This window comes from Spermophilus citellus (genome assembly GCF_964194105.1).
Source record: "Spermophilus citellus genome assembly, chromosome: 4".
Taxonomy (NCBI): domain Eukaryota; kingdom Metazoa; phylum Chordata; class Mammalia; order Rodentia; family Sciuridae; genus Spermophilus; species Spermophilus citellus.
Genome location: NC_138185.1, coordinates 125,788,398 through 125,814,477, shown reverse-complemented (window position 1 = coordinate 125,814,477; position 26,080 = coordinate 125,788,398). Strand labels below are relative to the sequence as shown.

The 26,080-nt window shown below is 35.1% G+C and overlaps 1 protein-coding gene across 1 annotated transcript in view; it reads left to right on the top strand.

Annotated features, from left to right (window-relative positions):
* UNC13C (unc-13 homolog C) overlaps nucleotides 1–26,080 on the top strand; it is a gene marked incomplete at its 5' end in the record, with an annotated part of 578,171 nt that overhangs the window by 167,452 nt on the left and 384,639 nt on the right. The gene's annotated exons all lie outside the window — the stretch shown is intronic.

Genomic DNA, 26,080 nt, shown 5'->3' with positions numbered 1-26,080 from the left:
ATGGCTGATGGTTACCACAAGGTGGACTACAAATTAATGTCCACGGTATTTAAAAACTCTCACCTTGTTTCTACTCTCTCAGACAAAGCAGATCATCCTCACAGTTGGGCAGTAAACTAGGATCAAGTGAAGAAAATTCCTGTGAGATATGATTCTGTCTAGACCAGACAATAAATTGTGTTAAGGTATTTGTGGCACTTCTCAGGAAGTGTGTTGTGAGAATGGAAGTCTTATGGTGCTTCTAATAGATATATTTACAGTCAATATAAAGAGTCAACTCTGGGTGTTGTCAAAACAATCATAATCCGGAAATTATAGCAAAGTGAAACCACAAGGCAAGGGCTCTTGGCTTATGAAATTGCTCTGACAAGATCACAATTCTTGAATGTCAGAAGTCGGTAACTTGGTGACCTCCGGTTGTGTTTACAACTCCTAATAAAAAAGCATTGTGCTGGGATTGTTATATAACCCACTCCTAATGGAAAAATAAAACCCAAGGTATCTGACTTAGGGAGAATTACTTGGATCCTAAATAAAAGTTTATACCTCACAGTCTCAGAAAGGAAGCATCTTTATGCAGTTCACTGTGCGAGGATAATGTTGCACTGGCACAATGTTGACATGGAGGTCACAATGATGATGAAGGAAATGAGAGAAGCGGGAGGACAGGAGTGAAGCTGGAAAGGGAGAATGATTAGGGAAGGGAAAGAAGGAGAAGAAACTATGGAAATAGAACTATGCTTGCTACATTCTATAATTAGATTTTCAGGGGTATAGGATAGTGTATGCAAGCTAACTATCCAGATAAGTGCCCATTAAAGATATATAATAATTAATATATTATCAGGGCAATTTTGTTTTGTTTTGTTTTATTTTTTTTCTTACATTCTTTTTTTTAGTTGTTCACAACATTACAAAGCTCTTGACATATCATATTTCATACATTAGATTGAAGTGGGTTATGAACCCCCAATTTTACTCCAAATGCAGATTGCAGAATCACGTCGGTTACACATCCACAATTTTTTTAACTCTTTTTTTTATTGGTTGTTCACAACATTGCAAAGCTCTTGACATATCATATTTCATACATTAGAATCAAGTGGGTTATGAACTCCCATTTATACCCCAAATACAGATTGCAGAATCACATCGGTTACACATCACATTTTTACATACTGCCATATTAGTGACTGTTGTATTCTACTACCTTTCCTATCCTCTACTATCCCCCCTCCCCTCCCCTCCCATCTTCTCTCTCTACCCCATCTACTGTAATTCATTTCCCTCCATGTTTGTTATCCCATTCCCCTCATAACATCTTATATGTAATTTTGTATAACAATGAGGGTCTCCCTCCATTTCCATGTGATTTCCCTTTTTTTCTCCCTTTCCCTCCCACCTCAAGTCTCTGTTTAATGTTAATCTTTTCTTCCTGCTCTTCCTCCCTGTTCTGTTCTTAGTTGCTCTCATTATATCAAAGAAGACATTTGGTATTTGTTTTTTAGGGATTGGCTACCTTCACTAAGCATAATCTGCTCTAGTGCCATCCATTTCGCTGCAAATTCCGTGATTTTGTCATTTTTTAGTGCTGCGTAATACTCCATGGTGTATAAATGCCACATTTTTTTTATCCATTCATCTACTGAAGGGCATCTGGGTTGATTCCACAGTCTAGCAATTGTGAATTGTGCTGCTATGAACATCGATGTGGCAGTATCCCTGTAGTGTGCTCTTTTAAGGTCTTCATGAAATAGTCCGAGAAGGGCAATAGCTGGGTCAAAACACATCCACAATTTTACATAATGCCCTATTAGTAACTGTTGTATTCAGCTACCTTTCCTATCCCCTACTATCCCCCCTCCCCTGCCCTCCCATCTTCTCCCTCTACCCCATCTGCTGTAATTCATTTCTCTCCTTGTTTATTTTCCCATTCCCCTCACAACCTCTTATATGTAATTTTGTATAGCAATGAGGGTCTCCCTTCATTTCCATGCAATTTCCCTTTTCTCTCCCTTTGCCTCCCATCTCATGTCTCTGTTTAAAGTTAATCTTTTCTTCCTGCTCTTCCTCCCTGCTCTGTTCATAGTTGCTCTCATTATATCAAAGAAGACATTTGGTATTTGTTTTTTAGGGATTGGCTAGTTTCACTAAGCATAATCTGCTCTAGTGCCATCCAATTCCCTGCAAATTCCATGATTTTGTCATTTTTATTGCTGCATAGTACTCCATTGTGTATAGATGCCACATTTTTTTTATCCATTCATCTATTGAAGGGCATCTGGGTTGGTTCCACAGTCTAGCTATTGTGAATTGTGCTGCTATGAACATCGATGTGGCAGTATCCCTGTAGCATGCTCTTTTAAGGTCTTCAGGGAATAATCCGAGAAGGGCAATAGCAGGGTCAAATGGTGGTTCCATTCCCATCTTTCCCAGGAATCTCCAAACTGCTTTCCAAATTGGCCGCACCAATTTGCAGTCCCACCAGCAATGTACAAGGGTAGCCTTTTCTCCACATCCTCGCCAGCACTTGTTGTTGTTTGACTTCATAGTGGCTGCCAATCTTACTGGAGTGAGATGGTATCTTAGGGTGGTTTTGATTTGCATTTCTCTGACTGCTAGAGATGGTGAGCATTTTTTCATGTACTTGTTGATTGATTGTATATCCTCCTCTGAGAAGTGTCTGTTCAGGTCCTTGGCCCATTTGTTGATTGGGTTATTTGTTGTCTTATTGTCTAATTTTTTGAGTTCTTTGTATACTCTGGATATTAGGGCTCTATCTGAAGTGTGAGGAGTAAAGATTTGTTCCCAGGATGTAGGCTCCCTATTTACCTCTCTTATTGTTTCTCTTGCTGAGAAAAACCTTTTTAGTTAAGTAAGTCCCATTTGTTGATTCTTGTCATTAACTCTTGTGCTATGGGTGTCCTATTAAGGAATTTGGAGCCAGACCCCACAATATGTAGATCGGAGCCAACTTTTTCTTCTATCAGACGCAGAGTCTCTGATTTGATATCAAGCTCCTGGATCCATTTTGAGTTAACTTTTGTGCATGTGGAGAGAAAGGGATTCAGTTTCATTTTGTTGCATATGGATTTCCAGTTTTCCCAACACCATTTGTTGAAGATGCTATCCTTCCTCCATTGCATGCTTTTAGCCCCTTTATCAAATATAAGATAGTTGTCACTTTGTGGATTAGTCTCTGTGTCCTCTATTCTATACCATTGGTCCACCCGCCTGTTTTGGTACCAGTACCATGCTGTTTTTGTTACTATTGCTCTGTAATATAGTTTGAAATCTGGTATCGCTATACCCCCTGATACACACTTCCTGCTTAGAATTGCTTTTGCTATTCTGGGTCTTTTATTTTTCCATATGATTTTCATAGTTGCTTTATCTATTTCTATAAGAAATGCCATTGGGATTTTGATTGGCATTGCATTAAACCTATAGAGAACTTTTGGTAATATCGCCATTTTGATGATGTTAGTTCTGCCTATCCATGAACAGGGTATATTTTTCCATCTTCTATGATTGTCTTCTACTTCTCTCTTTAGGGTTCTGTAGTTTTCATTGTATAAATCTTTCACCTCTTTTGTTAGGTTGATTCCCAAGTATTTTATTTTTTTTTGAGGATATTGTGAATGGAGTGTTTTTCCTCATTTCCGTTTCAGAAGTTTTGTCGCTGATATACAGAAATGCCTTTGATTTATGCGTGTTGATTTTATATCCTGCCACTTTGCTGAATTCATTTATTAGTTCTAGTAGTTTCTTTGTAGACTCTTTTGGGTCTTGTAGGTATAGAATCATGTCATCTGCAAATAGTGATAATTTAAGTTCTTCTTTTCCTATTTTTATGCCTTTAATTTCTTTCGTCTGTCTAATTGCTCTGGCCAGTGTTTCGCGAACTATATTAAATAGAAGTGGTGATAGAGGGCATCCCTGTCTTGTTCCAGATTTTAGAGGGAATGCCTTCAACTTTTGTCCATTCAGAATGATGCTAGCCTGAGGCTTAGCATAGATAGCTTTTACAATGTCAAGGTAAGTTCCTGTTATCCCTAGTTTTTCTAATGTTTTGAACATAAAGGGATGCTGTACTTTGTCGAATGCTTTCTCTGCATCTATCGAGATGATCATATGGTTCTTACCTTTAAGTCTATTGATGTGGTGAATAACATTTATTGATTTCCGTATATTGAACCATCCTTGCATCCCAGGGATGAATCCTACTTGATCATGGTGCACAATTTTTTTGATGTGTTTTTGTATTCGATTCGCCAGAATTTTATTGAGGATTTTTGCATCTAGGTTCATTAGAGATATTGGTCTGTAGTTTTCTTTCTTTGAGGTGTCTTTGTCTGGTTTCAGAATCAGGGTGATGTTGGCCTCATAGAATGAATTTGGAAGAGCTCCCTCTTTTTCTATTTCCTGAAATAACTTGAAAAGTATTGGTATTAATTCTTCTTTAAAGGTTTTGTAAAACTCCGCTGTATACCCATCCAGTCCTGGGCTTTTCTTGGTTGGTAGTCTTTTGATGGCTTCTTCAATTTCATCCGTTGATATTGGTCTGTTCAAATTGTGTGTATCCTCCTGACTCAGTCTGGGCAAATCATATGACTTAAGAAATTTATCGATATCTTCACTATCTTCTATTTTATTGGAATATAGGTTTTCAAAATAATTTCTAATTGTCTTCTGTATTTCTGTAGCATCTGTTGTGATATTGCCTTTTTCATCCCATATGTTAGTAATTTGAGTTCTCTCTCTTCTTCTCTTCGTTAGCATGGCTAAAGGTCTGTCGATCTTATTTATTTTTTCGAAGAACCAACTTTTAGTTTTGTTAATTTTTTCAATAGTTTCTTTTATTTTAATTTCATTGATTTCCGCTCTGATTTTAATTATTTCTTGCCTTCTGCTACATTTGCTGTTGTTTTGCTCTTCCTTTTCTAGGGCTTTGAGATGAAGTGTGAGCTCATTTATTTGTTGGTTTTTTCTTTTTTTGAGGAATGACCACCAGGCGATGAATTTTCCTCTTAAAACTGCTTTCATTTTGTCCCATAGATTCCGATATGTTGTGTCTGTATTTTCATTTATCTCTAAGAATGTTTTGATTTCCTCCTTTATGTCTTCTGTAACCCATTGATCATTCAGTAACATATTGTTCATTTTCCATGTGATGTAGGATTTTTCCTTCCTTCTTTTATCATTGATTTCCAGTTTCATTCCATTATGATCAGATAAAATGCAAGGTATTATCTCCACCCCTTTATATTTACTGAGGGTTGCCCTATGGCATAATATATGGTCTATTTTTGAGAAGGATCCATGTGCTGCTGAGAAAAAAGTATATCCATTTGATGATGGTTGATATATTCTATATATGTCAGTTAAGTCTAGGTTATCGATTGTGATATTGAGTTCTATAGTTTCTTTATTCAACTTTTGTTTGGAGGATCTGTCCAATGGTGAGAGAGATGTGTTGAAGTCACCCATAATTATTGTGTTGTGGTCTATTTGATTCTTGAACTTGAGGAGAATTTGTTTTATGAATGTCGCAGCACCATTATTTGGTGCATAAATATTGATAATTGTTATGTCTTGTTGGTGAATGGTTCCTTTTAACAGTATATAATGTCCTTCTTTATCCCTTTTGATTAACTTAGTCTTGAAGTCGATTTTATTTGATATGAGGATGGCCACCCCTGCTTGCTTACGAGGACCGTGTGCATGGTATATTTTTTCCCATCCTTTCATCTTAAGCCTGTGTATGTCTTTTCCAATCAGATGTGTCTCCTGGAGGCAGCATATTGTTGGATTTGTTTTTTTAATCCATGATACCAGCCTATGTCGCTTTATTGGAGAGTTTAAGCCATTAACATTCAGAGTTACTATTGATATATGGTTTGTACTTCCATCCATGTTTGATTATTTATCCTTTTTTTAAAAAAATTTAGTTTGTTTCTCCATGATTATCTTTCCCCTCACCCTCTGTCTTTACCGAGGCACTTCCTACTGATGGTTTTGATTATTGTTTTTCATTTCTTCCTCGTGTAGTGTTTTGCTCAAAATGCTTTGCAATGCTGTTTTTCTGGCTGCAAATTCTTTTAACTTTTGTTTATCATAAAAGATTTTTATTTCGTTGTCATACCTGAAGCTTAATTTTTCTGGATACAGAATTCTTGGTTGGCATCCATTGTCTTTCAGTGTTTGAAATACATTGTTCCATGACCTTCTTGCTTTCAGCGTCTGTGATAAAAAATCCGTTGTTAACCTTATTGGTTTACCCCTGAATGTAATCTGTCTCCTTTCTCTTGTAGCTTTTAATATTTTCTCTTTGTTCTGTATATTGGATATCTTCATAACAATGTGTCTTGGCGTTGGTCTACTGTGATTTTGTGTGCTTGGTGTCCTGTATGCATCTTCAATTTGTATATCTGTTTCCTTTTTTATTTCTGGAAAGTTTTCTGTAATTATTTCATTCAGCAGGTTACTCATTCCCTTGGTTTGAATCTCTGTACCTTCTTCTATCCCGATGACTCGTAAGTTTGGTTTTTTTATGTTATCCCATAACTCTTGGATGTTTTTCTCGTGATTTTTTACCAGCCTTTCTGAGTTGGCTAGACTCTTTTCAAGATGATATATTTTGTCTTCATTATCTGATGTTCTGGCTTCTACTTGCTCCACTCTGTTAGTGATACTCTCAATTGAGTTTTTAATTTGGTTTATCGTTTCCTTCATTTCTAGAATTATTGTTTGATTATTTTTTATAATCTCTATCTCCTGATAAAGATGCTTAATTTCTTCTTTTATCTGTTTATGTAATTCATTCTCAATGTGTTCTTTTGCTGTTTGAATTTGCTGTCTCGTATCCTCTTTAAGGTTCCATTCCATCTGTCTATGGTGTTCCTTGAGTTGTTTATATGACCATTTTTCTGATGACTTTAGGTCCTCCTGAATATTTAGGCTGTCCTGCATTGTTTGTACTCCTTTTCTTCCTTGCTTTTTGAAGCTGCTCATGTTACTTCTTGTTCTGTTTGACTGCTGAGTTACTGTTTACTCCTATAAATTTATTAGATGCTTGGGAGGAAAGGTATTAGAAGGGAAGGGAAGAAGTCACTAAAGAGAATGAGAGTAAGCAGGTAGAATTCAAGGAAGGGGGGATAACATAATTGAAAAGAAATGAAAAGACAAAAAAAGAAAAAAATAGGAAATAAAAAAAGAAAAAAAATTTTTTTAAATAATAAAAAAATTAAAATTAGAAGAAAAAAAATTAAAACAAAAATTGTAAAAAAAATTTAAAAAAACAACAAGAAAGAAAAATGAAAATGAAAGAAAAACCCAGATCAAAAAAAAAAAAAAAAAGAGAAAAGAAAAAAAATACTAATAAATGCAGTCTTAGAGTTTGATTAACTTCTCTTCCAGTAGGTGGCCACCAGGCCAAGTTTCTCCTGTCAATACGTGGGAACCAATCACTGTGCAGCAGCTCCTCCCAGACTGGGCGAGTCTCCAATCCTGAGTGCCTAGGGCCTCCTCTTCTGTCTAGTCACTTCCCACTTTTCCTCTAGCCAGGCCCCTCTCACGGGTGCCGCTCACCACAATACTGGCTACATGCCAGGTCTGCTGCTCCCGGGAGCCCTGTTTTCATGAACGACTGGGCACACTCTTCCAGTTTGCCATTCCCTCAGACCCTAAGTTTGTAGAGCTTGGGGCTGAGAATCCTCAGCGAATTTTACGAGCCCTCCGATAGCCACGCCCCCGGTAGCTGGTGCAAGAGACCTCAGCTGTCAACACTGGTGGGAGCGGTAGTTCCGCGCAGCGGGTCTCGCGCCACCTCTGATTCCCTCGTTCTGGCTATCGTGCTCAGGGGAGAGCTGGGAGGGGCCCTAAAGGTTTCCCCAATGTGTGGAGAGGGAAGGCTAGGGAATTACACACCTGTAGCCGCAGGTTTCAATGAAGTTATCTCCTCCGCCGCAGTCTGGTGACGTCAGTTCTCTGCCATGGTGGTATCTCTTGCAAATGGCGACAGTTCGTTTCCCTTTGCCAGGTGACCAATGCAACGGGTGGGTCCTGTCTCTCCCAAGCCCCGTTTCAAACCTGTGGCCACTACCTATGAAGGCTCGGTAGGCATTTACCTCCGTAGGATGAGAAGGGCTGACCAGTTGTTTCAGCCGGATGGATTAGTGCTGAGTCACAGCTGTTTGTCTGTGGGAAGCAGGCGAACGGTAGCTTGAATTCAGCCGATCCGGGCTCAGTGTGTGTTCTGAGAGGCCCAGACTGTTCGCCCCAGATCCACGTCAGCTCAGCATTGCCTAGTGATCCTGAGCAAACAGATTTAGGTTGTTTACGACTCCCTATGTCTGCACAGCTGAAGAGGTCAGAGACTTGATCTCTCTGTGCCCGCCGCCATGTTGGAATCCCCTGTCAGGGCAATTTTAATCATATTTCTTTCTGAAGTGTACTGCATGGATCTTGTCTTCTTATATGAGATATTTAAAATATAAGTTGTATATTTTCTAAAAATGACCCAGTCACCATTATGAATACAATCAGTACTATGGTAGTCAAGAAATGTGCTCTGAAATCAGACAACTAGGTTTAAAACTCAACTCTGTGTTTGCCAGTTGTATGATTTTAATATCTAGTAATTCAGTATGCTAACCTATAAAATAAATAAAAAGCTGTGTCACTTAAATTTTCTGTTTGAACTCAATGAGTTAATAAACATATACATTAGTAACAGTACTGCCTCATAATGTGTTTAACAATTTATTATTATTGAAGAGTTTAAGATTGTTTATTCATCCATTCAGACTTTTGACATTTATTGAGCAACTGTTATGTGTTAGTTGTTGTTCAAAGCACCTGAGAATAAAACAAAGATCCCTGCCTCATAGTACTTGAATTCTAACAGAGTGACAGATAAAAAAAAGTAAATTAGGTAATGTGAAAGATGGTCATAGGAATTGCAGAAATAAAACAGGTAAAGCAGAATGAAGGGATTAAGAACAATAACACTTATGTGTTATTTTGCTTCAAATACATTCACATTTATCAGTGTTTGTCTATGCAGTTAAACAAAATGAAGCAAGGACCCCTTGCCCTGTGTGATTCATTTCCGCCAAAAGAGCAGCAACTCTTTTTCTGCAATGTCAATTTGTGTTAACAAGGCAAGTCTGGGACCTTGAGCAACCTTGCCTTGACCTTCCTAAGGTTCAGGGCTCCTGTATTGAAAGCAGGTGTCTCTGGGGGTACACTGCTTCTCATTCCATTCCACTCTGTTTGGGTACATAGCGATTTAAGTGTCAGAGAGAGCTATAGGGGAGAACCGAAGGAGTGTTGGACAGAACTCCAAGAAACCCTGAAGAGAGAAAAGGTATTTGCTAACTCTCCCATATAAAGTTCTTATTAATTTAAATTGAGTAATTATAGGCAACCTGAGGACACAATTCTGTACTCCAATTATAGACTGAAACAGGTCCTCAATTGACCTTTACGTTAAATATTTTATGTGTACAGATATCCGAAAGGTCCTACCACTGGCTATTATTGATTAAACATGTGTTACATGCTTGGCATTTTGCTTTCAGGGTGATCAGACAAATGTGTGTAATTAATTTAGAATTAGACATCCAACTTATACATTAAATTTAATTAAATACAATAAAATGAGTCAATGTGGATAAAGTTGCTTGGCAAATGTTAATCAATATGTTTATTTCATTTAAAATATGTATAAGACACTCTTGACTGTTGTTTTCACCAATTTTATGCCATTTTATAGCTAAATTAACATTAACACACTGTCATCTTTGAGCCAGTTTCCTCTTCTATAAACTAAAAATAATAATTCCTACTTGAAAGGTCAGTATAAGAATTACAAGAATATAAAGAGCCTTGTACAGTGCCTGACATACTTGGTATTCAGTTAATGGAAGAAATGCTTATTGTAACTTAATATATTAGGCCAAGAAAAACTTGTGAAACTCTATGTTGTTTAGACTAGGAAAAATGTGATAATTTTTCTAATTAGTGATTTTATTTGATTATTTCCATCTTGGTTCTTAAATTCGTTGGTTTTATACTAATTAGATGATTAACAGTTTCATCAAATTCTTATTCAATATGATCATGAATAAGAATTCTGGGGCATAAAATATTTATGTTTATACTGAAAGGCAATGGTGTAGAGCTTTATATATTTCAGTTTCATACAATTCAATGCTTTATAATTGCATGTATCATAAAATATTTTAACTTCACATGTCCTGAACGTCAAGAAATAACTTGTTTGGGGCTCTTCCTGTCAATGAATGTGAATGACATTGATACTTCACCCACTTGCAGACTGAGAAGTTGGCCTATTAAATTGTATAGCTGGCAGAAGATAGTACACTCTTGGGTCTGAGACAAGGATTTGATTACTCATGCCACAGCAGGCAGCATGAACTTCATGTTTGCATCAATTTTTCTTGTCCCCTAAGTCCCACAGTGTGACAAGGAGGTGAACTAGGTTGACATGTAGATGATGTATTTGCATCAGTTTCTAAGCCTGATATACTACATTCTTAAAAGCAAATGAAGCCAGACTTTGACTCATAGAGAGACATTACATTTTTTATACTGATTAACAAATAAATCTAGAGTAGGCACTACAAAAGTCAGGCAGTGATCCCACGATCAAGATGTACAGAAACACAAAAGACCTTTAGGAATAACTGTCTTTTAATACAACACTTACTCTAGATATATAGTAGTAATTTGGTTAACATTGAAGTGAATTAATTTGACCAGAGAATCAACCCAAAAGAGCAGTGAATTGAAGTCATCACTGTAAATTATATAACTATTTCTGGATATATATATATATATATATATATTATGACTTTCAATTGAGTTTCTGAGAAAGATGCCTATTTTTAAGAATTAAATCATTTGTACAAAGATGATTAGAAAGATGCTAAGGGCTCATGTCAATCAAAGGTAGAGATGAAGGGGAACAAAGGACTTAGTTCTTTTAGTGAAATTATAAATTACAGGAGTTTTTATTGGGATTAGCAAGAGTTGTGGTTAGTACTGTGCTGGTAAATATTTCATAACTGGCTGTCTAGTTAAAAATAAAGGAATAGGGGACCCTAAAAATAAAAGGCCTAGTTTCCTGGTCTAAATTATCCAACCATGGTCAATTGCAAGCTATCAATGTGGCATCTCTGAATGTGGAAATGAGGAAATATGTGTGCAATCTGCTCTTAAGAGTCATGGGGCCAGCTCTACTACAGGGGACCAATGCACTATTTTGTTCAAAAATATCTGTTTTGTACAAAATAGAAGTGATAACACTGACAGATCATTCACCTCAATGTCTCACACTTTTCCCCAGTGTTCTTCCTCAGCTTGAAAAAATAGTGGGTGCAATGCTATTGGTGCTTCTCGGAATAGATCATATTTGGCAGATCTCATTGCAGTTGCTTTTTCTATAAAATGATCAATGGGAGTGAATTTGCATCACAGCTATCTAGCCTCTGAGCAGGACTTGCATTGGATGAAACCTTAGTTTTCATCCCCTACAACACTATTATGATCAGAAGCAGGAGATTACTTCTTATTGGCTCATTTGCTCTTAGGAACCATTTATTTTATGTGGGATCTTAATTGTCATTGGCTCAAAAGCTTTAGCTTGCACTGAGAGACAAAACGATTACTTTTATATTCTGTGACCAACACTGGCAAACTGGTGGAAGTTTGCTACTTTTGTTCCCTTATATATTGCTTGCAGTTTATTTTTTAAAAGTTGATATTTTGTCTCTTTACCTTGTTTCCTAAGGTGAATTAATCACAAAAAGGTAAGTAGGTAATCTTTCATAATGTCAAACTGCTCAAGAAGACCCATGTGGGGAAAAAAAACTCCACTATTTTCATGTATGTAAGAAAAATAAATGAATGAATGAATGAATGAATGAATGAATAAATAGATAGATAAAAGAAGACCCATGTGATAGATGTTGTAGACAAATCATACAGGTGTGCACCTAAGGGAAACATTTATGTATGTACATATATATATATATATATATGTGTGTGTGTGTGTGTGTGTGTGTGTGTGTGTGTACACATATATATTTGCCTCATTTTGTATTACTGATCATGTTCAGAAACATGTCGGTTTTCAAGTAAACATACATGATGTACATGATAAAGTGCCCCTTACAGGAGCTGAGCAGAGTAAATGAGGACTTCTCTCTTTCTGCTTCATAAGTTAGAACAGCTAAATCCTCCAAATCTATATAGTTTGGTTCTCTTCTTTGATCCTCCACCCTAATTAGATCTAGGTTTGTTTTAAATACCGTCTTTAACAAATGTTTCTTAGAATACTAGTTTGACAGTCTGCCAGGAGAGTTGATTACACATTAAGCTCAAAAGAGATGGGTTTGTTTGTTTGTTTGTTAATAGCTATAATTACTTTATGGTTGTGTGTGCATGTTTAATAAAGCATCATTTCAGTTCTAGCAGCCAGACCTGGAGTGCAAGGCACATCCACTAGGAGCAATCAGTACTCATTCTGTTTAACTCCTGATTACCTCAAGAAAGCAAAGTGCTCCTATACTAAGAACAGTCGAAACAACATTTGCGTTTTAGAAATAATGGATTTGTTTATTTTCAATTTGTAGAGAATCATACCTATTAGAACAATAATCTTCATTCTGAATCATGAGGCAAAAAATTGGGACAGTCTTTAATTTCTAATTACTCAAGATTTCCGTACGTGTGTGTGTGTTTTAGTAGAGTCTTTAATGAAAGAAAGGGATTCTATTCATTAATTTTATTATTTATTTAATAGGTAATATGTGTAAAGTACTATGCTAAATAGTAGAGATAAAAAGCATATTGTATATGTTTTCTGTTTTTGCAAAGTCCATAATCTGGGGAAGTCATATATGAGAAAATAACTTTAGCTGCCTGGATGTTATAAAAGGAATAAATTGAGTTTGTGATAGCATGGTTGAATTGGTCCTTGGCACTTAAATAAAGTTATTTAAGAGCATGCAGTTGAATCTTGTTAACTTTGTAAGCTCATTTGCACAATTCTGGGTAATCACTCCCTTGAGTACCTTCGTGTTCTACAGTCAAATTATTTTGTAGCAGGTAATTATTTTGTAACTTTCCAAGCCTAACAGGTAGCCATGCTTGACACGTTGAGAGGTGAATGTTCTCTTTAAAAGGTGCCAGAAAGCTATCAGTCATAGGAGTTGAGATCACATATCCAGGGAAGCAAAGGCACAGGTTGAACTACTGAGTGGGCAAAATTACAGAATGGGAATCAGTAGTCAGAGAATTTTTAAAAAATACAATTGACACTGCAACATTATAATACTCTATTCTTGAATGTTTGAAACATTTAGAATCCCTATAACATCCATCCATCATATGGCAATTGATTATGGCAGTATCTGGTATGTGTGTTGCTTTTGTAAAATCAGATTTTAATTTTAAGAATCCCTGTAATTTCCCTTTTACTAAGGAGCAATCATGGGCTAGCATACAACCAAGACATGACTTGGTTGTCTTAGTGGCAAATGCAGCACTTACAGAAGGATATGGATCGTGAGTTATCTTTACTCTTCTTCCCTCTTTATGTTTTGAGGTGAGCAGTGCCTGAAAGGCCTTTTTTGGTCCTATCTAGTGGTGCTAAAACCACTGTGCAGATGTGACTTGAGTCTGTATTAAAGCATGGTTTATGTTTTGTGTTCCTGTCAGCATGGAACTGGGAAACTAAAAAAAAAAAAAAAGTGAATGAAAGAATGGGTGCAAGAAACATTGTCTGATAATCAAAGGGACTTGGGTTGTGAAAATCTGTGAACTGCCTAATGGCATTAGTCTCTGCCATCAGGTGCTGGTAATTTTCCTTACTGGTAGGCGTGGCATTGTTAAAAACTTCAGGAGTTTGGATATGTAGCCAACTTCTAAATAACAGCATAACTACAAGGACACTAAGGTTTTAGCTTTGAGAAATATAGTTTCTTTGCTATTGGATATTTGGCTCTACTTATTGACATTTAAGTAGAGCCTATTAAGAAGTTGGTCTTTTGTTAATTATGAGTGATTATGCTTTACAAACTACATGTAAATGAATGGTGAAATTTTCTAGAGATCACTAAGAAAATTAGCTCTGACCCAAGGAACATTCATACATACAATTTTATATTTACTTCAGAAGGTTTTTAACTAGCATCCTAAATCAAGATCCTACACAGTGTGAATTTTGATTAAAGAGAATTTTTTTTTCAAATAATAATTGGTTCTTAATTATGAGAAAGCTTGGGGACTGCATTTTTATTTGTTCTTTTTTCTGTAGCTTATGATAATGGCTATATATGCATGGTACCTATATGGGAGGAATAAAAAAGATTTTGGGCATTGCAAGCCTAAAAAGGCTATATTGTCTATTTGATAAATAATTTGTTAAGGAAAAGACTCTTGCAGGTACATATTGTACTTATGTTGTTAAAAGTCAATCCCTGACATCTAACATTGTCCCCAAGCATAATATTGAGAAAAACTTCAGGACAGTGTTAAAAACTGCATTTGTTTCTACTTCCTTAACTCATAAGAAAAACCTGGGGTCATTTGGTTATTTTTTTCACTATGAAAAATATTTTTAATCATTGGAAATATAATTTGCAATCTCCTCTTCCACCAGAATAGTGTATCCTTCACATCCCCCTTCTCTATTTAAAAGTTTACAATGGCATTTAGCTTTTTTAAAATAAAGTTGAATAATAAGGTAGTCAGTACTTCTGAAACCATGTTTCAAAGAAACAAGCAGTTGGGAAAAAGAAGAAAGAAAAGAAAAGAAAAGCAAGCAAGCAGGCCAGTCAGCCTGCCTGCTTAGAGTGTTAAGAGCATTATGGAGCTTTAAGAGGTCAAATGCCCAAGAAAGGAGAAAGTAATTTAGTAGAATACAAAGCCTCTCTTTGACAACAAGGCCATTTACTCTTTAAAATATTATAGCAGCTTGAATTGGGAATTTTACTAGGGTTCAAAAAGTGGAATGAAGAGGTTGAAAAAGAAAGTGGTGAAGCCATCCCAGTCAAGACCCTCATTAGAAACCCATTAAGGAATCCAGGATTACTTCAACAGTCTTTGAGACCATCTCTCTGTCTCCTTTATTCGTCCTCCAATCCATCATGAGCAGTACCGCCAGACAGGGCTTCTGAAAACATTGCTTTCATCATGTTAGTCTCATGGCTAAAAACCTATGGGAAGATGGGTGCAGAAGTTTTGTTTAAGGTGAACCAAAACTGATTAAGTAGAAATGAAGGAATTGGTTGGTAGAAAGTCAATGAAAATAATTCCGGGCATAGCTCCATAAAATTCACAACTAATATATGTGATGATCCAAAAATAAAAGATGACACAAGTGAGAGATTGAGAGATTGAGATCATGAAGTAACATAGATAATGCTCAATTCCTCTTGGATATTAGGGACAAAGAAAAGGTCAGAACTGCAGTAGTTGTCTGGAGCCCTAAGTGTTTCTAACTTGTTGACAACAATCCAGGTATCTTACATAAACTTTTTAGATTCACTGTTGCTCAGTTTCCACATCACTAATACAAAAAAAAAAAAAGGAATATATAATTCCCTAGGTTGCTTCATTTTATGACACAGATTAACTGTTATTTAGTATTTTAGAACTCTTTGTTCAAATGGCAGTGAAATACAAAACAGTGAAATCAAAAGGAGACATTTTAAAGCATGCAGGGAAAATAATTGGTTCTAAAATTGATGCAGTGTCTTGAAAGTGCTGGTGGGTTTGTGGAAATATTTTAAAACATTTAAAAAACTAATTATTGATGTTTGCTGTATTCCTGGCACTCAGCCGAATAGATGTGCTCCTTGCCTACTGCAATGGAATCACTTCATGTACAAATCTGCTATATGAATTAGAGAAAGGGCAAAAGAGGGAAAACAAGACAGAGTGAGAGAAAAGAAAACATTTTTGAATGATGGGCCATCCCCAGAATGCGTGAGAATAAAAGATATGGAGATGCTGTACTTTATTTAAATTTCAATTTTCTCTTGTTCCTCAGGCATGAACAATGCTGTTCAACTGAGGATAATCTTATTATATATTTTCCATATAACCATGGCCTCTAAATTCATGCCAATTAATTCACCTTGTGTTCAACAAAGGAACTAGTGATTACTCTATGGAAAGAGGAACTATGACTATGCTGGTTTATTGAGAGATGTTACATTGGTCTCTAATCAAGATTACTTTAGAGTACTGTGTGTGATTTACAATGAAAAAAAATGCTGTGTTATGGTCACAGTCAAGAGAATCTGGGAGCTACTGGGGAGAAAAAAAGGGGAATCTGGAATGGTTAAGGCCAGAAAGAAACTTTGTTCTTTGAAGTTTATTTCTATTTTTTTTTTAATATTTATTTTTTAGGTGTAGAGGGACACAACACAATGCCTTTATTTTTTTATGTGGTGCTGAGGATCGAACCCGGGTCCTGTCCATGCTAGGCGGGTGCTCTACCACTGAGCCACAATCCCAGCCCCTTTATTTCTACTTTGATACCAATCTCAGAAAAATATTTGATGGATAAAAGAAGTGTTTTTCAGAGATTAAAATTAACAGAAAAATGAACTTATCTGGGTCATCCATGAAACTCTCACTTGATGAAAATTAAATGACTGACTAGATGATAGACAAGGATTTTGTAAGCAATAAGCTGAACCATGGATGCAGCATCTTCAGGCGAAGGTGCTAGCCAAAGACCAGCAGAGAAAGAAGTCTGGATCAAAGCTGAGTCAAAGAGGAAGTTAACAGCTCAGAATACAATGTAGGGAACTGTCATAACCTTGGCTTTTGGCACCTCTCTTTTCTTTCTTTTCTATGCAAGTAGCTGCCTACAATTTCATGTCTTCCAGAGACTCCATTGCCAATTTGATTCTTAATTTGGAGGGACATGACTAACCCTAGGGCTGAAGAGCAATTCAATCAAGTTCAGTATTATTCTTGTCTACATAATCCTGTAATAAAATAATTGCTACCAATATTATAGTACTACTTACATGTATTATCTCAATGTGCTCAACAATGCTGTAAAGCAGGTATTGTTTCCATTTTCCATAGGAGATAACTGAGATTCAATGAGACTTAAAAATAATTTACTGGCCTAGTCCATCCTAGGCTCTTATCTTTTTCCCTGTGACTAATCCCTCTTTAGCGTGAGGTCCCTGAATTCATTCCTGATCTTCAAGCTTCCTTCCTGCTCTTTCCAGATATTATTTCAGAGAGAAAAATCCTACTTCTGGAACAAAGACTGTGAACTCTCTCTGGGATCAAGGCCTATTCATTTGCCCTATCAATTTTCATTCATCCCTCTACATGCCAGAGTTGGTTCTAGGGAAGTAGAAATGAGCAAAACATATTTCTTAACTTTTTGAATTATCTATTCTAGTGGGGACTTTTTTTCTAAACAAATAGAGTGCAGTATTTCAGAGGCTATTACAGAAGACTTAGGACAATTGTTCTTAGGCATTTGGGCCCTCAGTTTAACTAAAATGTAGGACATCCTCCTGTCAATAACAGATGCTCACAATTCAACCCACGCGGAGCTGAGAGCACTTTGGAGAGCCAGGGGCCATGATTTCTCCTTCCCCTCATCCCATTCCTTCCCACTGAGAATGTGTGATTTCAGGTTACAAAGGATACTTAGTTGTGATGGGGAGAAGGCACTGACGTCTACAACATGGATCAATGAGTGTTATAGTCAGGTTTTGTTTGAGAGTTAAGTGGACATTGGCCTATGCTAGTATCAATAGAGGGGACACTGGAGTAAAAATAGCCAGATAGAACAGTATGATTCCTCAGAGAATCTGCAAGGAGTTCAGGATAGCTGGAACAGGGAGTAGAAATTGGAGGATATGAAATTATAGAGGCAACCATACCTCACTGGCATGTACAGGGATTTGCTCTATATCATGCAAGAAATAACACATATTAAATATGAAAAATATACATTCATATTTATGTTATAGAAAAATTCTTTTTGATGACAATCCAAAAAAAGGTCTGGCAAAAAGAAGGAGGTTGGCTGGAAAAGCTCAGAGATTACATAATACCTGGGACAGGGCACTAATAAGGTTCAGGAGGGGACAGATGCTCAAATACTATATTTTAACAATTCTGCAACATACATTCTTATATATGATAACAAAATGAGATGCACCTTAGTAACTGATGGTATCTTAAAATTACCAACAACCAAGCAAGAGTTTTCAGAGATTCATTGCCTGCACATCTGCAAACTCAGTTAAAAATGTCTTGGGAAAATCTATTTACTGGTGGCATGGTCACCCAGGCAACTCCAGCATCCTAATGTTTCAGTTTAAAAAAAAAAATTTAAAAAAGAATAATGGGAGGTGCTCTTAGTAAGACTGAAACTTCCAGCATCATAAACATCAGCTTAGCTATCTGCTGCTTGAAGCAAGGAGGACAGGGGCATGATTTTACATAATGTCCAATGAAGGATGATTTTGATGACTTAGAAGACAATAAGTTAGAAAATGTCCCACACATTAAAAAATCTGATTTGAAGAGTTGTTCCAAAAGATTGGATTCTGAGTGAGAAATTGAAGATATAAAAATTTATTTTGTTTATACTTTGCTTTACATAAGTAAGAAAAATGATTAATAAAAGATAAAAATCTGTTTCATAGATTAGGTGACTTTAAAAGTGCTCTAAATTTGAATTCAAATTGTTAAGAAAGCCTGGTGTTATAATTTAATTGGATTTTTTCATAATAGTATATAAACAAATGCTGTATTGTACAACAGATGGTATCTTAGCTTTGATGAAAATGGAATAAAAAACTTTAGGAATTAGTGATTAATCCTACGTTGTGTGGGTGAAGCATCAATTATACAGACACAAATATTCATTCAGTTTTGATAATAATAGAAAAAGTGGGGTGGGTGGGAAGAAAACATCTTGGATAGCTAATACTTGGCAGGTGAATAATTAAATAAAGTATATAAAAATCATCAGGAAAATCTTGCCTAATTTTGGTAAAATATATAACGTTAAGCAAAAAGGGTTATCGTGTGTTTAGCACTAAATAACTAAATACATACAATGGTTTGTCTTTAATAGAATAGAATAGCTGTATAAAAAGGGTTGTTTTCAAAAGTCTGAAATAGAATATAGCTGTATGAAGGGAAAGGGATTTAGAATGATTCATTATTAATCTTTTACAATGCCCTAATGTTCCATAATGCTAAAAAGATTAATTGCACAGCCCTATCTGAGTACTGGCCTGTAACAGAAATAACAGAAGCACTATATATTTGCTTTTTCAGAACTATATTCTTCAACTAGTTTAACAACAATTTTGACATAAACTGAATCTACCAATTTTCTGATTTCCAATGGAATTTAGCTGTCTATGAATATTAGTTATTTCACCATCAACCATCTATTTCCAAAAATAAAATACCTTTGTTTCATACTCAGAAAGATTTACCTTTGAAAACCCTGCTTGGTTTTTTCCTTTTAAAAATCATCTCAGCTTTGGTTCATTATTATAGTTTCTTAAGTTGACAGAAGATTGTACGTATTTATAGCGTGCAGCATCATGTTTTCAAGTGCACATACATTGTGGATGACAAAAATCTGATGATCAGCATACGCCTTACCTCATGTAGTTATTGTTTGTGTTGTGAGAACACAATGCCCACTTAATATTTTTTTTAAGAAAACAATGTAATATTCGTATCTTGTGTTGTACAATGGATCTCTTAAATGTGTTCTTCCTAACTGAAATTTTATATCCTTTGATTGACATCTCTCCACTCTCCCCATCCCTGCCACTGACCTAGGTTCTGATAACCAAAATTTTTACCTCTAATTCTATGAGATTAACTTTTTAAGATTCTGTACCTGAGTGAGAGTGTGCGCTATTTATCTATCTCTGTCTTGCTTAATTTATTTAACATAATTTCCTTCCAGTTCAGTTCACCCATGGTGTCACAAATGGCAGGGTTATCTTCTTTTAAAAGGCTGGATAGTATTGATCTGTGACTAAATACATGTTCTTTGTCCACTCATCTATGTGTGAATACTTAGTTTGATACCATATTTTGGTGTTGTGAATAATACCATAATACACATAGCAGAAACAGACAGGCTTCTCTCTCTCTCTCTCTCTCTCTCTCTCTCTCTCTCTCTCTCTCTCTCTCTCTCTCTCTCTTTCTCTCTTTCTCTCTTTCTCTTTCTGTAGTTGAGAACTTATTTCAGTTTATTCGGAGAACAATACATCTTTTCCCATAACTTTTCTGACTTGAAACATTCCTAATAGGCACTGCCTTTGAAGATTTAAACATGATTTGTATTAGTACATTATAGCTGTACATAATATTGGGGTTTGTTTTGACATAATTGTATATGTATGGATATAATTCACTCTAACTCAGTACTCAGTATTTCCCTTTCCCTCCCCTTCTCCTTCTTCTTGTTTTTTTTTTTACTCTTCTATTTATTTATAGCTTTTTTTAAAGCAGTGATTTATAGTTATACATAAACGTGAAATTCACTGTGGTATGTTCATACATGTCCATAGGATAGTTTCATTAATTTCATTCCACCAATTCTCCCATTTCCTGTTCCTCCTCCCTTCCCCTCAATTTTCTTCCACTGTTCCACTGATTTCTTTTCTATTTTCATACAATTATCCCTCCCTCTTTCCCCTGCTTATTTTGGTCCAGTTTCTGCATATGAGAGAAAACATTTGAATTTCTGAGTTTGAGTTACTTCACTCAGCATGTTGTTCTCCATTTCCATACATTTACCAGCAAGTGCCATAATTTCATTATTTTTTATGGCTAAGTAAAACTCCATTGTGTTTATACCACATTCCTTAATCCATTCATGTTAATGGGCATAATTTATAAACCATAATTATGGTTCCACAATTTGGCTATTGTGAATTGTGCTGCAATAAACAGTGATGTGGCTGTATCACTATAGTATGGTGACTTTAGTTCTTTGGGATAAATACTGGGGAATGGGATAGCTGGGTCATTTCTAGGTTTTGGGGGCATCTCCAGAATGGTTGCACTAATTTTCAGTCTCAACAATAACACATGAGAGTACCTTTGCCCCCACATTTTCACCACACTTATTATTATTTGTACTCTTGATAATTGGCATTCTGACTAGAGTGAGATAAAATCTCAAGTAACTTTGATTTTAATTTACTTAATTAATAATAAAAAATGTTAAACATTTTTTCATGTATTTGTTGGCCATTTGTATTTCTTATTTTGAGAAGAGTCTGTTTAGTTCTTTTGCCCATTTATAAATTGGATTATTTGTTTGTTTTCTTTTGTGTTTTTTTGAGTCCTTTACATTTCTAGATATTAATCCTTTGTTTGAGGGGGCATGTGGCAAAGATCTTTTCCATTCTGTAAGCTCTCTCTTTACAGTCTTGTTTCCTTTGCCGTGCAGAAGCTTATTAACTTGATGCCATCCCGCTTATTGATTCTTGGGTTTTTTTTTTCCTTGCACTTTTGGATTCTTGTTAAGGAAGCCAGTGCCTATGCCAATATGTTGAAGTGTTGAGGGCAGGCATCTCTTTGACATATTGATTTCACTTCCTTTGGATATACACCCAGTAGTGGACTGCTGGATCATATCACAGTTGTATTTTTAACTTTCTGAGGAAACTCCATATTTTTCATAATGACTACACTATTTTATATTCCTATCTGCATGCCAGGGCTCCTTTTTCTCCATATTCTCACCAACAATTATCTTTTTTCCTTTTCAAAATAGCCATTCTACCAGGTCTGAAATGGTATCTCATTGTGCATCTCACTAATTCCTGATGATTAGTGATATGGATTTTTCTACATACCTACCTTTTGTTTATACCTATCAGTTTTTATGTGATACTCTCCTGGTGCTTTCTTGAAGTTCTTTTACAATCCATAAACATTCAATATGTTATCAGATCAATTTTGATTAAAATAATTAATATGTGCTTTAATCAGTAAAATAACCCTTTTGTTATGGAGGTGTCACATTTTTTAAAAAATAGATAATATATTTAAAGAATTTGCATTATGTTTATTTGTAACAAGATGACTAACAATCTAAGTCAAGGAGCATTATATTTTATTGAATTCTATAAGTTATTCTTAATATTGTGAAAGAAGAAAGAAATTTTTTTAAAAAACTGGAAAAACTAAAATTGGATAAGAGTAAATTTTAAAGGTCTCACCACAGAAATAATAAGTAAATGAAATGATAGACATATTTATTAGCTTGATTTAATCATTCCTTATTGTGTATGAATCAAAATATCATTGTACTCCATAAATGTAAAATTTTGATTCATTAAAATATTAGTTTCTAAAAGCTATTGATTAGAGTAAATATTGAATTATAATTTATCTTGATTTATCTATAAAATAACATCCATTTTTTTCAATTTTATGTGATTATTGACTTTCCAAATACTTCCATAGATCTCCTCACATTTTTACCCCACCTATAATGCCTGTAATCTGAAAGACCCCTTTTAGATTTATTTGCTTTTAAGAACATTAGGTTTAAGGCAATATAATCCTAAGTGGAAATCAAGTTCTGCCATATTCTGGCTGTTTGATCCAGGCCTAGATATGTTGTTTCACTTGACTTTCATTAAATGTAAAATAGGATTGTCATCCCCAATTCATACCACTAATGTAGATATGGGATGATCCAATCACTTAAGCAGTGAAGCATGGTGAGCTATAGAATACAGGTTCAAATCCTGCCACTGCCATTTCTAGGTAGTGCCTTATAGATGATTCTGAAGGATTCTGTGTCTCCATCTCCTCATTTATAAAATGAAGGGAATAATTGTCCCTACATTTCATTGGAATTTTATAGAATAAAATGATGTAATACTAATAGAGTGCTTAAAACAATAAGTATTGGGTCAATGTTAACTATGATTGTTAGCATTATCTCTGGTACATGGTAATACCACATAAATATTAGCTATCTTCAGCTAGTTTGTTGTCTACAGCTTACAGTATATAATTTATACAAAAAGGGGCTAAAATAAAACAAATTTTTCCCAGAAACAGACCTCACCTTCAGAGTTACTTTTCTATGATGGCTGGTTTTTATGACTACCTCTGATCCCCTCATCATTAATCCTACATAGATTCTTTTGGATTTAACTCTTGTGCATGAATCTGACCTCTTGCTTACAAAGTCAATGATTGATTTATAAACTGATGTTTCTGGTCTTCATCAATTTTTACTTAATCTTTCCCATATCTCTCCTGATTAAAAGGTATCTCAATAAATATTACAAAAAATATTTTTGCATTTTTGGAGAGCTTCACTATACTTATCAGTGCTTCTCTACTCCTGAGGTGAGGTCAATAGGGAAGACATTTCTTAAGGTCTAGGTTTGCAAGAAAAGCTTTATTATTATTTGATGCTTAGTCTCAAGAAAATGTTTGCTTATTTCAACTTTTTATAGTAATAAAAAAAATAAAAGTAAGATGGAACACAACCTAATGTTTTTAAAAAGAGCATCTTTGAGCCTGTGACGCTTAAGAGAACATTTTTATTGTGTCTCAACTTTCCAAGTTACAAAATTTAAGTGAAATTAAATGGTAAGGTCAATGAGGCAGAGCTGAATTTTGGATGCATGTCTTCCATCTTGGGATCCTTATCACATTCAGCTCAAATTTAACCATGGTCCTTGAATATCAGCACTCTGATGAGGCAAGCAAAGGAGTGATATGTCAGGCCCCATGAAAATACACGTGTTCAATTGTATATGTAGGACTGGCTTAATATTCAGGGTATACTTTGAGAATTTGAATTAAGTTCCATGAAAAGAAGGAAACAATAAATAAAAGAAAAAAAATATCAATAGGAAGGAAACAATCTGTTTATATAATACTTTACAGTTCATAAAATCACTTTCTCAATCATAATCTCAATTGTGTCAAAACATTTCAAAACACTTGACAGCAAATTATAATTGATATGCAGCGTAGTGAAAGGATATTTCTTAATGTATACTTATGTCATTATTAGTACTATTCACAGATGGGAGAAAGAGAAATTACTTGGAATCACAGACTAAGATTAAAGCAAATAATATTGGAAGAATCGTTCCTTAAACAGATTTGCATAGCTGTCTTCCCACATGCTTAATATTTCAGATGTGAGAGGAACAAGCCTGAATTGGTATGGAAGGCATAAATATGGAAAGAGGACAGGAGGGAAGGAAGAATTTACACTAAATGGTAGTGGGTATGCTTTATGAAGATGGGTGTTGAAAAAAGATAGGTCATTGCTCTTTTGCCCTTTCTCAATCTGACAGTTTCTTAAAATTCAAAAGAGCTTTTAATGTTCTCACCACAAAAAGATGATTAGTTGATGAGGTTAAGGATGTGTCATTTAGCTTGACTGAATCTTTCCACAATGCATACATAGATTAAACATCACATTCCACCTCATAAATAGACACAATTATTATTTGTCAACTAAACATGAAATAATGATAACACAGAAAATATGAAAACACAAAGCTATTATCAAAATAAATTTTTTTAAATGGGGAATAAAAGAAAAGATTCTTTTTTGTAACCCAAATTCTCAAGCTTTGACACACTGTGATTTTTAACAGCACTTGTTATATTGGTATTATTGTAGGAAATGATAGAAAAAAATATTAAGTTTATTTTCTCTTTAGTTTTTGAGACAAGGTCTAGGTTTCCCAGGCCAGCCTCTAACTCCTAGTCTCAGGCAATTTTCCTGCCTCAGCCTTTCGAGTAGCTAGGACTATAGGCACCGGCCTAGCTTAAGCATTAACTTCTTTAGTATACAATAATGGAGTGTTTCTAAAATGTCATCTCTCCTCAGTACACATATTCTCTTCCCTTCTTTTCTTCTTTCTCTCTCTTCTTTGATAGTTTATAATCTCATTTGCTCCTCTCCTTTATCCTGTGATCCAAAGCCTGCTTTCCATTGAAGTGCATCAATGTAGGAATAACTTGTTCATCATTGACATCCTCCTTACACATCTGCAATAGTTTGAATATTTTGTGTTAGTTATTGCATATAAGTTATGACACTGTTGCTACTCATGCATTACCGTTTTCTTCATTATGATTGTTTTTATTACATTATTATTTTATATGAGTTGTATGATGAAGTTAGTGATTTCTCCAAAATTACCAAGCTAGTATTTGAGACCAGAAAAAGTAATGGAGTTAAGGCTATAGCTACTAAGAAAAAATCCAGTAAGACAAAATATTGCCCTTTATTAAGATAAGCAGCAACAACATAGAGACCATCTATGGAAAAATGGAGTCTAAACTACTGATAAGCTATTATTGATAGTTATATCCCATTACAAATGCAGAACTGCCCAGTTGCCACCTCAAGACACAAATAAGCAGGTACTTAGCAAGAGATCTGCAAGAGGTTTTTGTGTCAAGTGGAATAAAGAGAAAGTATCAATTATTTTAACAACTTCTTGATTGTACAAGATGGCTATATTGATGCAGTAAAAAACAAACATTGCATCAGATTCTCTTCTCAAGAAACATAAAGATTCATCTTTTAAAATTATTTTATTTGCAAAATGACATATTATTCCACATGTATAACATAGCAAGAGTCTTCTCTTTTTTTCTCGCCCTATTTAATTTCACAGAGGTAAGTACAATTTTAAGTTTGACAACATCCTTTACATATTTTGCATTTTTATAACCATACACACATATGAGATCTTACTAAAATGATTAAAATGCAAACTTATTGTTTTCAATTTTAGGATCATTTTTCATATACACACATAAACATTTACCTCATTCACTTTAATTATTGCATTCTTCCATAGATTTATTTAATCAATGTATTATTGATGAATATCAGCTTTCGTTGCTGTAACAAAAAAATACTTCAGTGAACATTCTGATACAGTAAATTATCTTAATCCCATGCATTTATCCATGCGATAAATTCAGGTAAGTGGACCTTCCAATTTAGTCACTAACA